Below are 18,827 nucleotides of genomic sequence, written 5' to 3' on the forward strand. Positions count from 1 at the left end.
AGAAAAGCCCAGGACCAGATGGATTCACTGCTGAGTTCTACCAGACATTTAGAGAAGAACTAACTCCAATTCTTCTCAAACTATTCAGAACAATCGAAAAAGAGGGAATCCTCCCAAATTCTTTCTATGAAGCCAGCATCACCTTAATTCCTAAGCCGGAAAAAGATGCAGCATTGAAAGAGAATTACAGACCAATATCCCTGATGAACATAGATGCAAAAATACTCAATAAAATTCTGGCCAATAGAATGCAACAACACATCAGAAAGATCATCCACCCAGACCAAGTGGGATTTATCCCTGGTATGCAAGGATGGTCCAACGTCCGCAAAACAATCAACGTAATACACTACATTAACAGACTGCAGAAGAAAAACCATATGATTCTCTCAATAGACGCAGAGAAAGCATTTGATAAAATACAACACCCTTTCATGATGAAAACTCTAAGCAAACTGGGTATGGAAGGAACATTCCTCAATACAATCAAAGCAATATATGAAAAACCCACGGCCAACATCCTATTGAATGGGGAAAAGTTGGAAGCATTTCCACTGAGATCTGGTACCAGACAGGGATGCCCACTCTTACCACTGCTATTCAATATAGTTCTGGAAGTTTTAGCCAGAGCTATTAGGCAAGAAAAAGAAATTAAAGGGATACAAATCGGGAAGGAAGAACTCAAACTATCCCTCTTTGCAGATGATATGATTCTTTATTTAGGGGACCCAAAGAACTCTACTAAGAGACTATTGGAACTCATCGAAGAGTTTGGCAAAGTAGCAGGATATAAAATCAATCCACAAAAATCAACAGCCTTTGTATACACAGGCAATGCCACGGCTGAGGAAGAACTTCTAAGATCTATCCCATTCACAATAGCTACAAAAACAATCAAATACCTTGGAATAAACTTAACCAAGGACGTTAAAGATCTCTACGATGAAAACTACAAAACCTTAAAGAAAGAAATAGAAGAGGATACCAAAAAATGGAGAAATCTTCCATGCTCATGGATTGGAAGAATCAATATCATCAAAATGTCCATTCTCCCAAAAGCAATTTATACATTCAATGCAATACCAATCAAGATACCGAAGACATTCTTCTCAGATCTGGAAAAAATAATGCTGAAATTCATATGGAGACACAGAAGACCTCGAATAGCCAAAGCAATCTTGTACAACAAAAACAAAGCCGGAGGCATCACAATCCCAGATTTCAGGGCATACTACAGGGCAGTTGTCATCAAAACAGCATGGTACTGGTACAGAAACAGATGGATAGACCAATGGAACAGAATAGAAACACCAGAAATCAATCCAAACATCTACAGCCAACTTATATTTGATCAAAGATCCAAAACTAATCCCTGGAATAAGGACAGTCTATTCAATAAATGGTGCTGGGAAAATTGGATTTCCATGTGCAGAAGCTTGAAGCAAGACCCATACCTTTCACCTTACACAAAAATTCACTCAACGTGGATTAAAGACTTAAATCTACGACCCGAAACCATCAAATTATTAGAGAACATTGGAGAAACCCTGCAAGATATAGGTACAGGCAAAGACTTCTTGGAAAAGACCCCAGGAGCACAGGCAGTCAAAACCAAAATTAACATTTGGGATTGCATCAAATTGAGAAGTTTCTGTACTTCAAAAGAAACAGTCAGGAAAGTGAAGAGGCAACCGACAGAATGGGAAAAAATATTTGCAAACTATACTACAGATAAAGGGTTGATAACCAGAATCTACATAGAAATCAAGAAAATCCACAACAACAGAACAAACAACCCACTGAAGAGATGGGCCAAGGACCTCAATAGTCATTTTTCAAAAGAGGAAATCCAAATGGCTAACAGACACATGAAAAAATGTTCAAGATCACTAGCAATCAGAGAAATGCAAATCAAAACCACAATGAGGTTTCACCTCACCCCGGTGAGAATGGATCACATTCAGAAATCTACCAACAATAGATGCTGGAGAGGATGTGGGGAAAAAGGGACACTAACCCACTGTTGGTGGGAATGCAAACTGGTTAGGCCACTATGGAAGTCAGTCTGGAGATTCCTCAGAAACCTGAATATAACCCTACCATACAACCCAGCCATCCCACTCCTTGGAATTTACCCAAAGGAAATTAATTTGGCTAATAAAAAAGCCATCTGCACATTAATGTTTATTGCAGCCCAATTCACAATAGCTAAGACCTGGAACCAACCCAAATGCCCATCAACAGTAGACTGGATAAAGAAAGTATGGGACATGTACTCCATAGAATACTATACAGCAGTAAGGAACAATGAAACCCAGTCATTTGCAACAAGATGGAGGGATCTGGAAAGCATCATGCTGAGTGAATTAAGCCAGTCCCAAAGAGACAAATATCATTTGTTTTCCCTGATCGGCGACAATTGAGCACCAAAGGGGAAACCTGTTGAAGTGAAATGGACACTATAAGAAACAATGACCTGATCAGCTCTTGTCCTGACTTTAGATGTATAATGTAATACTTTATCCTTTTTAGTATTTGTTGTTGTTGTTGTTGTTCTAGTACTAGTGGTTGAACTCTGTAATTAACACACAATTATTCTTAGGTGTTTAAATTTTAACTGAAAAGTGATCCCTGTTAAATTTCAGAGTGGGAAAAGAGAGGGAGGAGATGCACAGTTTGGGACATGCACAATCAGTCTTGCCCCAAATGATGGAGTTAGAAATGTGCCAGGGGATTCCAATACAATCCCATCAAGGTGGCATGTACCAATGCCATCTCACTAGTCCAAGTGATCAATTTCAGTTCACATTCGATGGCTTGGATAGGTCTAAGAAACAAAGGGATCACACAAACAAGACAAGTGTCTGCTAATACTAACTGATAGAATCAAAAAGGGAGAGAAAGATCCAGCATGGGAAGTGGGATACACAGCAGACTCATAGAATGGCAGATGTCCTAAACAACACTCTGGCCTCAGAATCAGCCCTTAAGGCTTTCGGATCTGGCTGAAGAGCCCACGAGAGCATTGTAGGCATGGAAAGCCAAGATACCATGGAAAAGAAAAAAAGAAGAAGACCTAAATGAAAGATCTCTGTGAGTGAGATCCCAGTGGAAAGAACGGGGCCATCAAAGAAGGAGGTACCTTTCTCTGAAGGGAGGAGAGAACTTCCACTTTGACTGTGACCCTATCGGAATAAGATCAAAGTCAGCGAACCCTAAAGGCTTCCATAGCCCTGGCAACTCATGACTAGAGCCTAGGGAGATTACTGACGCCATGAACAGGAGTGTCAAATTGTTAAGTCAGCAACAGGAGTCACTGTGTACTTACATCCCATGTGGGATCTGTCCTTAATGTGTTGTCTAATGTGCAGTGATGCTATAACTAGTACTGAAACAGTATTTTTACACTTTGTGTTTCTGCGTGGGTACAAACTGATGAGATCTTTACTAATTATATACTGAATCGATCTCCTGTATATAAAGATAATTGGAAATGAAAAAAAAAACAAACCTGGTGTTAAATTGGAAATGGCATAGAAAATTAATTAATTTTAAAAAAAATATTATGTAGGATCTCTGCCTTTAATGTGCTGTACACTCTTATTTAATGCCATAACTAGTACTCCAACAGTATTTTTTTTTTCACTTTGTGTTGCTATATGGGGGCAAACTGTTGAAATCGTTACCTAATTTATACTAAACTGATCTTTTGTATATAAAGAGAATTGAAAATGAATCATGATGTGATTGGAAGGGGAGAGGGAGCGGGAAAGGGGAGGGTTGTGGGTGGGAGGGAAGTTTTGGGAGGGGGAAGCCATTGTAACCCATGAGCTGTACTTTGGAAATTTATATTCATTAAATAAAAGTTAAAAAAAAAAAAAGAAATTACCTTTGGGGGGTGGCATTGTGACGCAGCATGTTAAGCTGCCTCTTGTGACCCCAGCATTCTATATCAGAGCTCTGGTCCAATCCAGTTCCCATAATTTGCATGGGAAAACAGTGGGGATGATCCAAGTGCCTGGGTGCCTGCAACTCACATCACAGATTCAGATGGAGTTCTGGGCTTCTTCCAGGTCTCCCATGTGGGTATCAGAGGCCCAAGCACTTGGATCATCCTCCACTGTTTTTCTCAGGTTCATTAGCAGAGAGCTGGACTGGAATTGGAGCAGCCAGGACATGAACCAGCATCCATACAGGATACCAGTGTCACAGGTGGCAGCGGCTTTACCTGCTATAACACAAAGCCAGCCCCACATCTAAGAGTTTTCTAAATTATAATGACAAATAAAAAACAAATAAATAAAAAGGGGGTGGTACTGTGGCACACTGGGCTAAGCCTCTGCCTGGTGTGCCTGCATCCCATATGGGTGCCAGTTCATGTACCAGCTGCTCCTCTTCCAATCCAGTTCTCTGCTATGGCCTGGGAAAGCAGCAGAAGATGGCCTAAGTGCTTGGGCTGCTGCATCCATGTGGGAGACCTGAAGAAGCTCCTGGCTCCTGGCTTTCAATTGGCCTACTTCTGGCCTTTGCAGTCATTTGGGGAGTGAACCAGCAGTTGAAAAACTTTTCTCTCTGTCTCTCCCTTTCTCTCTTTGTAACTCTACCTCTCAAGCAAGTAAATAAAATCTTTAAAAAAATAAACTATAATTACAAAAAAAACCAAACATGCAAAAACAATGAGAATCAAAATTCAGTACCCACTGGGGCCTGCGCTGCGGCACAGTGAGTAAAGCCACTGCCTGCAGTAATAGCATCCCATACGGGCGCTGGTTCGAGTCCTAGCTGCTCCACTTCTGATCCAGCTCTCAGCTATGCCCCGAGAAAGCAGTAGAAGATGGCTCACGCCCTTGTGCCCCTGCACTGGCATGGAAGAGGGGGAAGAAACTCTTGGCTCCTGGCTTTGTATCGGCCCAGGCTGATTTCAGCCTGGTCCAGCTCTGGCCCTTGCAGCCATTTGTGGAGTGAACCAGCAGATTGAAGGCCACTCTCTCTCTGCCTCTCTGTAACTTTGCCTTTCAAATAAATAAATGAATCTTAAAAAAATTCAGCATCCACAAGTCTTTCTTGAAAAGTCAATTAAGGATAAAATTCAATAAACATAAAGATGAATCACAGATGGGGCCAGTGCAGTGGCATAGCAGGTAAAGTCACAGCCTGCGACTCTGGCATCCCATATGAGTGCCTGTTTGAGTTCTGGTCATTCCACTTCCAATCCAACTCCCTGATAATGTGCTTGAGAAAGCAGCGAAAGATGGCCCAGGTACCTGGGCCCCTGCACCCACGTGGGAGACCTGGAAGAACCTCCTGGCTCCTGGCTTCGAATTGGCCCAGCTCCAGCTGTTGGGGCCATTTAAGGAGTGAACCAGCAGATTGAAGATCTCCCTATGTATTTTCCTCTCTGTTTCTATAACTCTGCTTTTCAAATAAATAAATGTTTTTTAAAAATATTTGAAAGATTTATTTGAAAGCCAAAGTTACATACACACACAAAACACACAGAGAGAGACAAAGAGAGAGGGGGAGAGAGGAAGAGGGAGAGAGAGAGAGAATCTTCCATCTGCTGGTTGACTCCCCAAATGGCCACAAAGGCCAGAGCTGGGCCAGGCTGAAATCAAGAGTTGGAGCTTCCTCCAGTCTCCCAAGTGGGTGCAGAGGCCCAAGCACTTGGGCCATCTTCTGCTCCTCTCTCAGGCATATCAGCAGGGAGCTAGATCTGAAGTGGAACAGCTAGGATTCAAACCGGTACCCATACGGGATGCTGGCATCACAGGCAACAGCTTTTCCCACTATGCCACAACATCAGCCCCAATTAAAAAAAAAAAAAAAAGATGAATCACAGCAGATAATTCAGGGAAATAGAGAGAATGATAGAAGGTGATAAGCACTGAATTTAGATGTAAAAGACTAAACAAACTTGGGAATTATAAGATCTACATGTCATAAACCCTGGCAAAACTGAAATAAAAATATATCTTTTAAAAACTGGTAAGGAGAAGCATAATTTATCCATCTTTTTGAATATGGGATGAACTAATACTGATTAAATGATCTGACCCCTATTTGTTAATCTTTTCTTCTAACATTGGAAGGATTGCTTAGGAATTCTCCTTTTTAGTAGAGAAATACTCTACTGAAATTTTGTTCATTCAGTTACTATAAAGTTGAATTAAGTTTGAGTTTTATTCAAAATGGCATGCCATTATGATCCTGTGAATTTTCTCCAATTTTTCCTTCTGGATATGTGAATAGGAAAATGACAGGAATTCTAAACACATGCTACAAATGCTGGTTATTTCCTACACAGTTGATTTTGGGGCTATTTGTTGCTTTTTTCTTCTTCCTACTGTTTGCTATTGTGGTTTAAAACCATAATAAGTAAGTAATTTTTAAAAACTGACCAGAGTAGAACCATCATACAGTAGAAAAACCATTGTTCTTGATCAGTGGTGTCTCTTGGCAGCTGTGTGACCTTAGACAAGTAGCTTCATGAACATCATTGTTTTTGTCCATGGTAATACGAATGCCTAAACTTCCCTGAGCTGTTACTAAGATTGAGATAGCTTAACATGACACATCTTTATGAAATGTGAGTATGGCACCTGGCAGGCACTTAACAAATTATTAGTTCTTTTTGAGAGCTCAGGTTTTGACTACAAAAAGAAAGAAAGAAAAAAAAAAAAAACCCACTGACACTCTCGGTTTTAGATTTCTCTCCAATTCTATCGTGTGTCTTTCAGTCGAAAGAAAAATGGATACAAGTTTTACTTCCCAACATCAGCGTGACTAAAGACTGTTGGTTCCATTAAAAGTGACGACTGCAGTTTACTGTTTGGTGTTTCACAGTATAAAAGTTCACGTGGTTCCAGAGACTTGGCTTTTCAGAAAGATCATCTCCCTCTTCTTTTTCTTGGGGCGAGGAGCATGAGAAAAGTAAACCAATTTATTTCCTTAAATAAAAACAAACCATGCTAAAACCAGACTTGCAGAAAGTTCTTTGTTAAACTTTGGTTTAACCCAAGAATTACTCCCATCAGAGTCTTGTTATCTTCAAGTTTGCCTTCCCAATCTGAAAACCACCAAGTGACCCCTTTGGTCATTCTCCTCCAACTGTATAACATTTGGAGACACTAATCTGTTTGCTGCTTCTCTTTTCTTAATTAAGGGTTTTTTTGTTTTGTTTTGTTTTGTTTTTTTTCCATTTGAAAGACGGAGTTATGGAAGGGGCAGAGGGGAGGAGAGGGAAGACAGAGAGAGATGTCTTCCATCAGCTGGTTTACTCCGTAAATGGCCAAAACAGCTGGGACGGGGCCAGACTGAAACCAGGAGCCAGGAGCTTCTTCTGTGTCTACCACATGGGTGTCAGGAGCTCAGGTCCTTGGGCCATCTTCTGCTGCTTTCCCGGCCATTAGCAGGGAGCTAGATCAGAAGTGGAGCAGTCGGGTCTTGAACCGGCTCCCAAATGGGATGCTGACGTTGCAAGTGGTGGCTTAACCAGCTATGCCACAACGCCGGCCCCTGTTTGCTGTTTTTAAATGATGCTTTCGTAGAGTCTACCATTTTTTCAATCAAGTAATCAACATTTCTTGATTTAATGCAAAAAATTCAATATTCAAACTGTATCAATCCCCTTTTCTCTTGCTAAGATACTGACTGAATCTGTTGCATGATTAGTAGGAAAAATAACCATTACAGAACCAAATCACATATTTTTAAAAAATAAATAAATAAATGCCCCTTTCCACCAACCTGACTCTCCCCTTGATACCCCATAAAAACTTAACATAATTCGATATTTTATTGGTAAACAAAGATGAAAATGGTTTTGTATAAGAAATCTATAATTTGAAAGATAAGCCTCAAAATATAGTCTATTCCAGCACCTTAGCAGGTGGCATAGAAACATTATAGGAAATCCCTGTTGTAACAGAAATTACATGTGTCAATCTTTCTGGGTCCCACAAAGAATGAAATAAAAGCATATGAGACTCGAGTGAGAAGGGAAAGAGTAAGGAAGATGCCGGACATCTTGTTCATTAAGTGAATGAGTAATGAAAGCAATGAACTACTAACAGCTAAAAACTCCCTAAAAATGACTCAGTATCAAAACCAAGATAACTAAACTCTCAAGTTACAAGAGAATCTGCTTCAAGGAAGACCACACATACACTTTTTGTGCTAGCTACAGTATTCCTAGTGTAGCTCACAGGAGTCTTTTAAATTAAAAGCAGTGTGATGACTGAATGGACTACTTTCATGCCAAAGTAATCATCAGCAGAATTCTGAAATTGTGAAATACAAAGATTAATAGCAAAGCTGCTAAGCTTTGACTGTCTAGTGAAATAGTTTAGCATTAATACTACAGCTAAAGCAGGGGAGTGTTAGTTGCGACAAATGACAGTGTCTTTTGAAGTGTACAGTTTATAATGGAAAAAAACGGTTACTTGCTTACGAAGCTTGTTTGCATAGGGCTCTGTTGACCTCATGTTGCCTACAGGAGATCCCCAGAAGAGCTGTAAAGTCGGCTTTCAGTCCAGGTGCTTTAGCTCCTGTCTGTCAAAACAGAGCTATTTTCTTAATAAACATTTCAAAGCTGACTATGCCAGGACTGATTAGTTTAGGGGCTAGAAGGCATTGTGGGAACTGCATGAGTGACAGGGAAAAATAAAAAGAAAGATAATATAGGTATTGGTATTTATTTCACTGATTTTCTAAAGTATGTGTGTAATTTTTAACTTTTGAGAGTTCCTTTATAAATTCATGCAATGGATTCCTTATTGGTCTTTTGCTCTATTCCATTCCAACTCATCCTTAACAGAGTCAGAATTATCTTTCTGAAATATGGATTGTATCATCACGTCACTTCACCGCTCTCTATGCCTACACAGTGAAACTTCAAATTAGTATCATGGCATACAAGGCCGTTCTAGCTTTAACCCTCAGAATTTCCTTCCAACGTTCTTTGCTTCAGTAATATTACAGTTCTTATATTTCCTAAATTGTACCTTAATATTCACAGCTTTGTGATTTTTCATATGCTATTTTCTCTATTTGGAATAATTTCCCATGGAAATGAATCCAAGCATCTACAGCCAACTTGTCTTTGACAATGGAGTTAAAACACACCCTGAAGAAGAGAGAGAGTCTTTTCAATTAATGGTCCTGAGAATACTGGATATCTACATGCAAAAGATTAAAACAAGGTTTCCTCCCACCTTAACCTGTCCTCTACAAAAAAACCACCTAGAAATGGATCAAAGATCTAAATGTAAGACCTGAGACTATGTAACTATTAGAAGAAAACATAGGGGAAACACTTCAAGACATTGGCATAGGCAGCGAATTTTGGATGGTTCTGTGACTAAATCTCTGTGACAGCCTTAACATCACCCTGGGTAAAAACTACTATTACACTGGAAATGTAAGAATGCCCAATGAAATAATTCATGTCTCCATTAAAAGTGAATACATTGGTAATTACTAAATAAATATTATATATTCATACATTATATGACATGGCATGAGATTGAAAGAACTATTGATTATATGTTAATAATGTGAATAAAACTCATAAGATAGAGTGAAAGAACCTAAACCCAAAAGAGTACTTATTTTTAATTCCATTTATATATAATACAAACCAGGAAAAATTAAATATATATATATACATATGTATATACATATATATACACACACACATATATATAATGGTGGTTATTCAGGGGAGATGTTATTGACTGGAAGGGAGCACAAAGGAGTCTTTTGGAGTACTACTCTTATTCTGTCTCTTGATGTGGATGTTTGGTTATAAGCTTTTCAGTTTGTGAAAACAGTGAGCAGAACTAGTAGTATATATACATTCTTCTAAAAGTATAGTACACTTCAATAAAAGTTTAACAGATACGTTAATGAAGTTTAAAAACAAAAGCTAAGTGGGAAAAATTAAATGGATATAGCTGAAGATAGAATCAGTGAATTGGAAGACAGTATAGAGAAAATAGGGGGAAAATTTGAAGAGCTAATTATTGCTAATGTTCCAAAACAGAAGAACAAGATGAATCTTCAGCTTTAAGGTACTGCTGTGTGTCCTATGTAATAAAATAGAAGTTCCACTCACAGACATCAGGAGCTGCAGAAGGAAAAGGTAGAGGAAGAGAGGGTGGGAAGAGGTAACCTTATTTTATACAGTAACTAGTAATGGAGCCTGAGATGTTGACAGAACATAACTTTAGAGTTTTAAGCGTATGATGTGAAGTCATAAATGTACAAATAGGAGCACTAAAACAATAATATTGTGAAAACTGGGAGATTGATGAGAGGCAAGCAGTAATTTGAGTGAGCTAAAATCTTCTGTAGCAAGAAGTCAGTAAGAAGTAACATTCTGAGTCTAGAGTTGAGATTGATCAAGAAACCTCAAAAACAATAATTCTCTCTAGAAAGCGGATCTGGGAGCAAAAAGCTAATGGTATTGTTGCCTTTCCTAATAGGTCTTTCTACTTTCTTCATTATTTGATTTTCATGTATTATATGGCTTATCTTTTCCACAAAATAATGGAAAATGTTGGTTTGGGGCCAGCACTGTGGCTTAGAAGGTAAAGATGCTGCCTGCCACGCTGGTATCCTATATGAGCCATCCCCCCACCCGCCCTGTTCAAGTCCTAGCTGCTCCACTTCTGAACCAGCTCCCTGCTAATGAGCCTGGAAAATCAACATAAAATGTCCTGAGGGCTTGAGACTCCACTACCCATGTGGGAGACCCAGATGGAGTTCCTGACTCCAACTTCAGCCAGGCTCAGCCCTAGGGTTGTTGTGGCCATTTGGGGGAGTGAACCAGCAGATGGAAAATCTCTTTCTGTCTCTCCTCCTCTCTCTCTGGAACTCTTTTAGATAAATAAATAAATCTTAAAAAAAGAAAGAAAAAATTGGTCTTAGACCACAAATGACACAAGCTCTTAGTCATATAACAAAGGATACTGCTTGAAACAGCAGGGTTCAAACCACTGCTGCTAAAGGTAGAGTTTAAATATCCTCCTCTCAGCTTTTATAATTTATATCCATTGGGATTGTGAAACTATTCTCTGGAATCTCTCTAAAGGAGAAATCAAACATACTAGAAAACTGAGTCCAAAGTCCTAGGAGCTTTTAGCTTAAATCATCTTTAACTCCTCCCTTCCCTTTAAACACCACATATCCCTTTGTCATTGACTCTTCTGTTCATTCTTCTGCCTCAAAAGTTCTTCATCTTCCCTCTTAGACATAAACCTAGTTCATTATTTCTTGTTTTAATATCCACATTCTTAGTATCCAAATTATTTACACTTTCCCCTTTACCAACTAGGTAGCATCTAGAAGAGCAGTATTTAGATGAATAGAGGAATCCAAAGTGATAGATCTGTTCCTTTCCATTTATGAACATGACTGGGAAATTATTCACTTTATTATAGCCTCAGTTTCCTCAACCACAAAATGATTATAATGCAGGCAGCCTTCTCACAGGCTGCTATAAATTAGCACAATATATACCTGGAAGATAGAAAACAACATAAAAATGTATTATTTAGTTGAAGCCAGGAACTCCAGATAGGTCTCCCAAGTGAGTGGAAGTACATGGGCCATTATCTTTCTTAGGCACATTAGCAGGAAGATGGATCAAAGGCAGAACAGCCAGGACTTGAACTGGTATTCTCATACAGTGTGTAGGCATCCCAAGAGACAGCTTAACCTGCAGCCCCACAAAGTTGGCCCCTACTTATGGCATTTTTTTTTTTTGCATTCTGAATAGGATTTAATTTATAGAAGACTATCATTAAGTGTATGTGTGATTGATTTTGTTTAAGTTGTTATAAAACTATTTTTTGGGATATTAGATGATTCTACACAGAAAACTTAAAAAAAAAAAACTTTTCTAAGATTTAGAATTTTGTTCTGGGGCTGGCACCATGGTACAGTGGGTTAGGCTGCTGCCTGCAATGCTGGTATTCCATATGGGCACCAGTACATGTCTTGGAAGTTCTACTTATGGTCCAGTTCCTTGATAATGTGCCTGGGAAAGCAGCAGAAGATGGCCCAAGTGCTTGGGCCCCTGCACCCATGTGGGAGATTGGATGAAGCTCCTGGCTTCAGCCTGGCCCAGCCCTGGCTTTTGAGGCCATCTGGGGATTGAACCAGCAGAGGGAAGGTCTTTCTCTCTCTCTAATCATGGTCTTCAAATAAATAAATAAATGTTTTTTTAAAATGACATTTTTTTCTTTTAAATATTTATTAAGGGGCCAGTGCTGTGGCATAGTAGGCTAAGTATCCGCCTATGGTGCTGGCATTCCATATAGGAACTTGTTCATGTCCAGGCTGCTTCTCTTCCAATCCAGCTCTCTGCTTATAGCCTGGAAAAGCAGGAGAAGATGGCTCAAGTGCTTGTACCCCTGCATCCACATGGGATACCCAGAAGAAGCTCCTGGCTCCTGGCTTCAGATCAGCCCAGCCCCGGATATTGCAGGTATTTGGGGAGTGAACCAGCAGATGGAAGTCCTTCCTCTCTGTCTCTCCCTCTCTGTCTGTAACTCTTTAAGAAAGATCTTATTTATTTATTTGAAAGGCAGAGTTACATAAAAGGAGAAACAGAGAGAAAGAGATGGAGACAGAGATCTTCCATCTGCTGGTTCATTCACCAAATGGCTGCAGTGGTAACTCATATGGGATGCAAGTGTTGCAGGTGATGGCTTAACCTGCTGTGCCACGATGCAGCCCTGGGGAATTTTTTTTTTTGAATGAACAAGAATGAGGCAGGCAGGCATACACACACACACACACACACAGAACTTCCACATACTGGTTCACTTCATAATGCCTGCAAAGGCTCAGGCTGGGGGACCAAACCCAGGAGCCGGGAACTCAATCCAGGTCTTCCACCTAAGCGTCAGGAATCTAATCACTTGATTCATCATCACTGCTTCTAGGGTCTGCATTGGCAGGAAGCTGGAGTCAGTGGCTGTAGGTGGACATCAGACTCAGGGACTGTGATACGGGACGTGGGCATCTTAACTACTAGGCCAAATTTTAAACATTAAAATTTATACCTTTAAACAGACATTCATTCATTCATCAAACGGGCACTAAAGAGTTCCAAGAATGAAACAGGCCAGGCTCTTTTTCCCTCCTTGAGAACAGGCACTCTGATTTATTCAGTTATACTCCAGCACATAGAGTACACTGACTTACACTGACTCAAGGTGCTCTGGATTCTACCAAGAAGAAACCATGTACACAGTTTTAATTTGTGGTAAAAATAAAAGCAGTAAGAAAGGCTCAAAGCAAAGTCACAGAAAGGAGTGCCTTCCTGTTGTGGTGTCATTCTTCAGGCAAGAGATAAAGAATGAGATAAGGCAAGGAGAGACAGAGAGGGAGTGGGTGTGAAAAGATGATGGGGAGAGAGGGATCCAGAGGAGAAAGAGTGGGAGGGGGGAGGAATGGAGAGAAGAGTGTGTACGGAAAGAATGAGGATAAAAGTGAGGTACTAAGGGCTGGGAAACGGTGAACAACACGGAGGGGTCTGATTATACAGAATCTTCAATGCCAGGATCCACATTCTTACTTTTAGCCTGAAAACAATGGGTAGGTGGCCTTTAGAAAACTTTAAGATGAAGTAATATGATCACATTTATGTTTTTAAAAGTATTAACCTAGAAAGAGCAAAGGAAAGGAATGGCAAAATGCAGAACAAGTTAGAGAGAAAATAAGATTGCCAAAATAAAAGCAACAAAATATTAGAATAATTTCTAGGAGGACAGGCACAAAATGATACTACCATATATGGTGAATTGATAGGATATATGATCAAAACAGCTATGGGAAGCAAGAGAAAAGAAGTAGTTAGGGATGATCTATTAGTTTTTGGTCTAAAAAACTGGGTGATGTGATTACATTTACTGTCACTGAAAGTAATGAAGAGAATGTTTATAAAAGAAAACAATGAGCATGCTTCTGGATTTGTTGAGATTGTTTGTGGAATGTTAATGAGGCCAGGTACAGCTGGCATTGACATAGCTTGGGAGAGGGATGTGGCCTGGAGTAAACTCTGTGTTTGTTTATTTGTACTAGGAAGTCATCAGCACTTATTGACAGTGGTTGATGTTACCGAACAGATAAAATTACTTGGGGAGAAAACAGGGGGAAAAGTATAGATGAGAGTTGAAAATGAATTCATGAGGCCATTGATGTTAGGGAGAGACAAAGAATGGCTTTTAAAGAATGGCTAAAGAGGTAGGAGGGAAATCAAGATAATTAAAAAAAAAAAACAAAGATCAATTGTCACCACAAAGCAACATGAAGAACTTTCTATAGAAGAATTTATTCAGGGGCTAAATATCATGAAGTTAAAAGGGCACTAAGTGCTACTTCAAGAAACTAAGATATTTGTGCAAGTATATATTTATTCTGCTAAAACCAGCCTATAAGAATTCCACTGTTAGAACATAAGGACATGAAGAATTACTATAAATGCAAGGGTCCACAAAACACATGAAAATAATTCTTGTTATGTGAACAGAAATGTCCAAGACCTTTCTAGCCCAGAGTCTAGATTAAAAATTTGAATTAATGAAATAATTAAGAAATCTAGGATCCAAGATTTAGAAGCAAAACCAAAAGATGGAAGAGAATAGGAGTTAATTTTGAATTAAAAACAAAGGCAAACCAAAATTTACAGACCACTGGTTATTCATAAAGTAACATGCTAGGAAATGCATTCATCACCAACTGAAATATCTTAGTTTCAGTGGGATGTAAGTCAACACACTGTCCACAGACTTTTGATATTATTTTTTAAAAAACCACAGAAACAGTTTATCTAAAATTTAGTCTGGAGTAACATTTTCTTAGAAAGATATCTAAGTTTTACTTTATCTTGGCATTCCATAATTTTTCCAAGAGGGAGAAACAATGAATTTAAAATGATTGAAGAAATTATCTTATGTACTAGACATTAAAAAGGGAAACTGAAAAATAGTGAGTTTTCAACCTAAAACATTTGTCCTTGGAAGCAGTCTTAGCAAAACTTGGGAGACTTTTTACTCAATATCTAAAACATCACCTTTCAAACACAAAGAATTATGGCTCCCAGTCTATTCCAAGTTCTATCTAGCACATAATCTTTTTGGCTCTAATAAAGAATGTTTACCTAAGTATAATTTGGAAATGGCATTATCAGATAGGATCAAAACTTAGTTTGCTTCCTATTTTGACAGAGATGAATTGCTTTTCTGCTTCAAAGGATAAGCTTTTGTTATGAATGCTCTTACTGTTATAGATTCAGGTTTTCCCAAGAATGAGGTCAGTTATCACTTGATAAGCAAGTTAATTAAGTAGAATAATGAGATTCGCTGCAGTTAAGTTATTCGATTAAAAGGTGAAGAACTATTAGTTCAACTCTGACTTACTCTCTTCAATTAGTGGGTTTTGGGTAAAATGTTTTGATTAACCTTGTTCCACTTTACCAGATGTTGCAAAACAGTATAGTAAGTATCTTTGTTCTTTACTTTCGGAAAATAAAGAATCAAGAGATAAACTTGTAAAAAACTTTAACGGAAAGAAAATATATTTCTCTGGCTACTATTACTAATAATATGGCCTTTTTCTCCAATAATAAGGCTTTGGATCATATATATTAAAGTAGAAGATTGGGGCCGGCGCCGTGGCTCAACAGGCTAATCCTCCACCTTGCGGCGCCGGCACACCGGGTTCTAGTCCCAGTTGGGGTGCCAGATTCTATCCCGGTTGCCCCTCTTCCAGGCCAGCATTCTGCTATGGCCCGGGAAGGCAGTGGAGGATGGCCCAAGTGCTTGGGTCCTGTACCCGCATGGGAGACCAGGAGAAGCACCTGGCTCCTGGCTTCGGATCAGCGCGATGTGCTGGCCGCGGCAGCCACTGGAGGGTGAACCAATGGCAAAAAGGAAGACCTTTCTCTCTGTCTCTCTCTCTCTCTCACTATCCACTCTGCCTGTCAGAAAAAAAAAAAAAAAAAGTAGAAGATTGGTAGGTTCATAATGCAAGTAGGCTCTTCAAACCAACAAGATTTATTTGACTTTAGAATGAGTATGTATATTACTAAATAAAAAGCAAATATTCAATTGAAGTGACACTATGCAATGATAACAATTATGATAAAATATAGAAATGAGACATCCAAAGAAACATGTTTGGGGAACTGAAAGATGAATGGACAAATTGGCACTTATTTTGTATTATGACAAACAAAAGATAAACTATATTCATAAGACAAGATGAATAAAATTGTAATCCTTAAGTTCTCCTTTAATGTTCATGTAACTTCTATTTACTTTTTTTTTCCTCCATAAGAAAGAGGAATAAGTATTTGGAACAGTCAATGACAAGAATTACAATTTTTAGGGGCCAGTGCTGTGGCATAGTAGGTTAAGCTGCCACCTGCAGTGCCGGCATCCCATATAGGCACTGATTGAAGTCCCAGCTGCTCCATCTCCAATCCAGCTCCCTGCTAATGTGCCCGGGAAAGCAGTGGAAGATGGCCTATGTGCATGGGCGCTGCACCCGTGTGGGAAACCTGGAAGCATGTCCTGGCTTTGGCCTAGGCCAGCCCCAGCCATTGCAGCCATTTGGGGAGTGAATCAGCGGATGGAAGACCTTTTTTTTTTTTTTTTTTACAGGCAGAGTTAGAGAGAAACAGAGAGAAAGGTCTTCCTTTTTCCATCGGTTCACCCCTCAAATGGCTGCTATGGCTGGTGCACCGCGCTGACCCGAAGCCAGGAGCCAGGTGCTTCTCCTGGTCTCCCACGCGGATGCAGGGCCCAAGCACTTGGGCCATCCTCCACTGCACTCCCGCGCCACAGCAGAGAGCTGGGCTGGAAGAGGAGCAACTGGGACAAGAACCGGGGGTACCGGCGCCGCAGGCGAAGATTAGCCAAGTGAGGCATGGCACCGGCCGAACACCTCTCTTTATCTCCCTCTCCTATGCCTTTCAAATAAATTCTTAAAAAAATAATTAACATCTTTGAATTATCTAATTTGAAAAGTGAGTGGGGTAGGTGGGTAACTGGCCAACTGTTCACTGCGGTTAGGATGCCTGTGTCCCATGTCAGAGTGCCTAGGTTTGTTAGATCCTCAGCTCCAGATCCTGTGTCCAAGTTCCTTCTAATGTGGCCCTTAGGAGGCAGTGGTGATGACTCAAGTAATTGGGCTCCTATTCTCACATGGGAGAGCTCTTCTGAGCTTCTTGCACTGAGCTTTGGCTTGGAAAAGCCTTCGCTGCTGTAGGTATTTAATGAGTGAATCAGCGGATGGGAGTTTTTTTTTTTTTTTTTTTTTTTTTTCTCTCTCTCTCTCTCATTTTAACTCTGCCTCTCAAACACATACATATACATACATATATATATATATATATTTTGTATGTCATTTTTGTTTTACTGTGGCTTCTGCATTTCAAATCAGCACTTGCAGGTAATGGGGGCTTTGAATAGGATCACCTGGTATGAAAAGTTTTCCCAAGAAACCACAAAAAGATTGGGTTTTTTTTCTTTCCTTTTTCTGTCAACTTTCTGCCACCCTCGAGAAAGTGTAGGTCCCAACAAAAAGACACCAGTGAGGACATCATCGTGGCTGCAGGTGATGTGATGTTGGTTGCATTTGTCCTGGTATTTGTGTAGCTTCCCTTGTTTGTGTTTGACTCACTGGGGGCACTCGGCTTGAGTTGGCTCCTGCTGCGCTGCAGTGAGGCCACAGCCCTGGTTCTGGTGTGTATGTAAAGGTGAGGCTGGTGGAATAAATGATTCCAGCACTACGGACCAAAGTTACTGGAACCTGGACTGGCTGCAGACCCATCGCCAACCTTTTCAGAATGCAGAAATGTCTGGGACAACAGCTCTCTCCACACCTGTACGTGGTTTTTGCTTCTACATCACAAACCACATTGGTACATTTGGAGTGAAATTCTGGCCTGTAAGTTCAAGCATTGCCATGTCCTCTCTGCCATTCAACTGAAGACTTTCTATGACAGACACAGGGGTGACTGGGCAAGGACAGGGTCCATTCCCTCATAAAAGTTATACTCTGCCTTATCTGTACTAACAATTGTCCAGGAAGCTCCATCATTTATCATTTCTTTATTTGGTTCTTTTGGGCATGGAGTGACCTGAAATTAAATTATTTCTTTCTTGAGAAAGGCACATTTTACCTTATTCTTAAGGTAAATGCACATTTATGGAGTTGAGAACAGGATCATCTGCATCCAGCAATGCTTATCACTTATCTAATTATCCATCTTGGGAGTGCCATGCCAGTAACTGAACACACGAGCTTGACCATCTGTCCATATGGATGTGGCCATCTCGAACTGTAAATTCTTCTCCTTCTGATTCATCATCACCCAGGAGATGAATATAAAATGCTCCCCACTGCTGAGAACTGGCACGGAAGTTACTTCCTTCTATAAGCAAATATCTGGTACTGATTGTCTGGGATTGAAGGTGATTAAATAGAGCCACCTTTGTACCTAAGGCAATGCACAAATCCACATTTTTCAGTGATTCTTTCTTTCTTTCTTTCTTCCTTCCTTCCTTCCTTCCTTCCTTCCTTCCTTCCTTCCTTCCTTCCTCTCTCTCTCTCTCTCTCTCCCTCTCTCTCTCTCTTTCTTTTTTTTGACAGGCAGAGTGGACAGTGAGAGAGACAGAGCGGCCAGCGCACCACGCTGATCCGAAGCCAGGAGCCAGGTGCTTCTCCTGGTCTCCCATGCGGGTGCAGGGCCCAAGCACTTGGGCCATTCTCCACTGCCTTCCCAGGCCATAGCAGAGAGCTGGACTGGAAGA

The 18,827-nt window shown here is 40.1% G+C and overlaps 1 protein-coding gene and 1 pseudogene across 6 annotated transcripts in view; both read right to left on the minus strand.

Annotated features, from left to right (window-relative positions):
• The window catches only part of ERC1 (ELKS/RAB6-interacting/CAST family member 1), a 539,472-nt gene that overhangs the window by 183,539 nt on the left and 337,106 nt on the right, over positions 1–18,827 (minus strand). The gene's annotated exons all lie outside the window — the stretch shown is intronic.
• Positions 1–18,827, minus strand: part of LOC133762562 (recombining binding protein suppressor of hairless-like) — a 70,022-nt pseudogene that overhangs the window by 25,958 nt on the left and 25,237 nt on the right.

The sequence above is a fragment of the Lepus europaeus genome, chromosome 6 (assembly GCF_033115175.1).
Source record: "Lepus europaeus isolate LE1 chromosome 6, mLepTim1.pri, whole genome shotgun sequence".
NCBI lineage: Eukaryota > Metazoa > Chordata > Mammalia > Lagomorpha > Leporidae > Lepus > Lepus europaeus.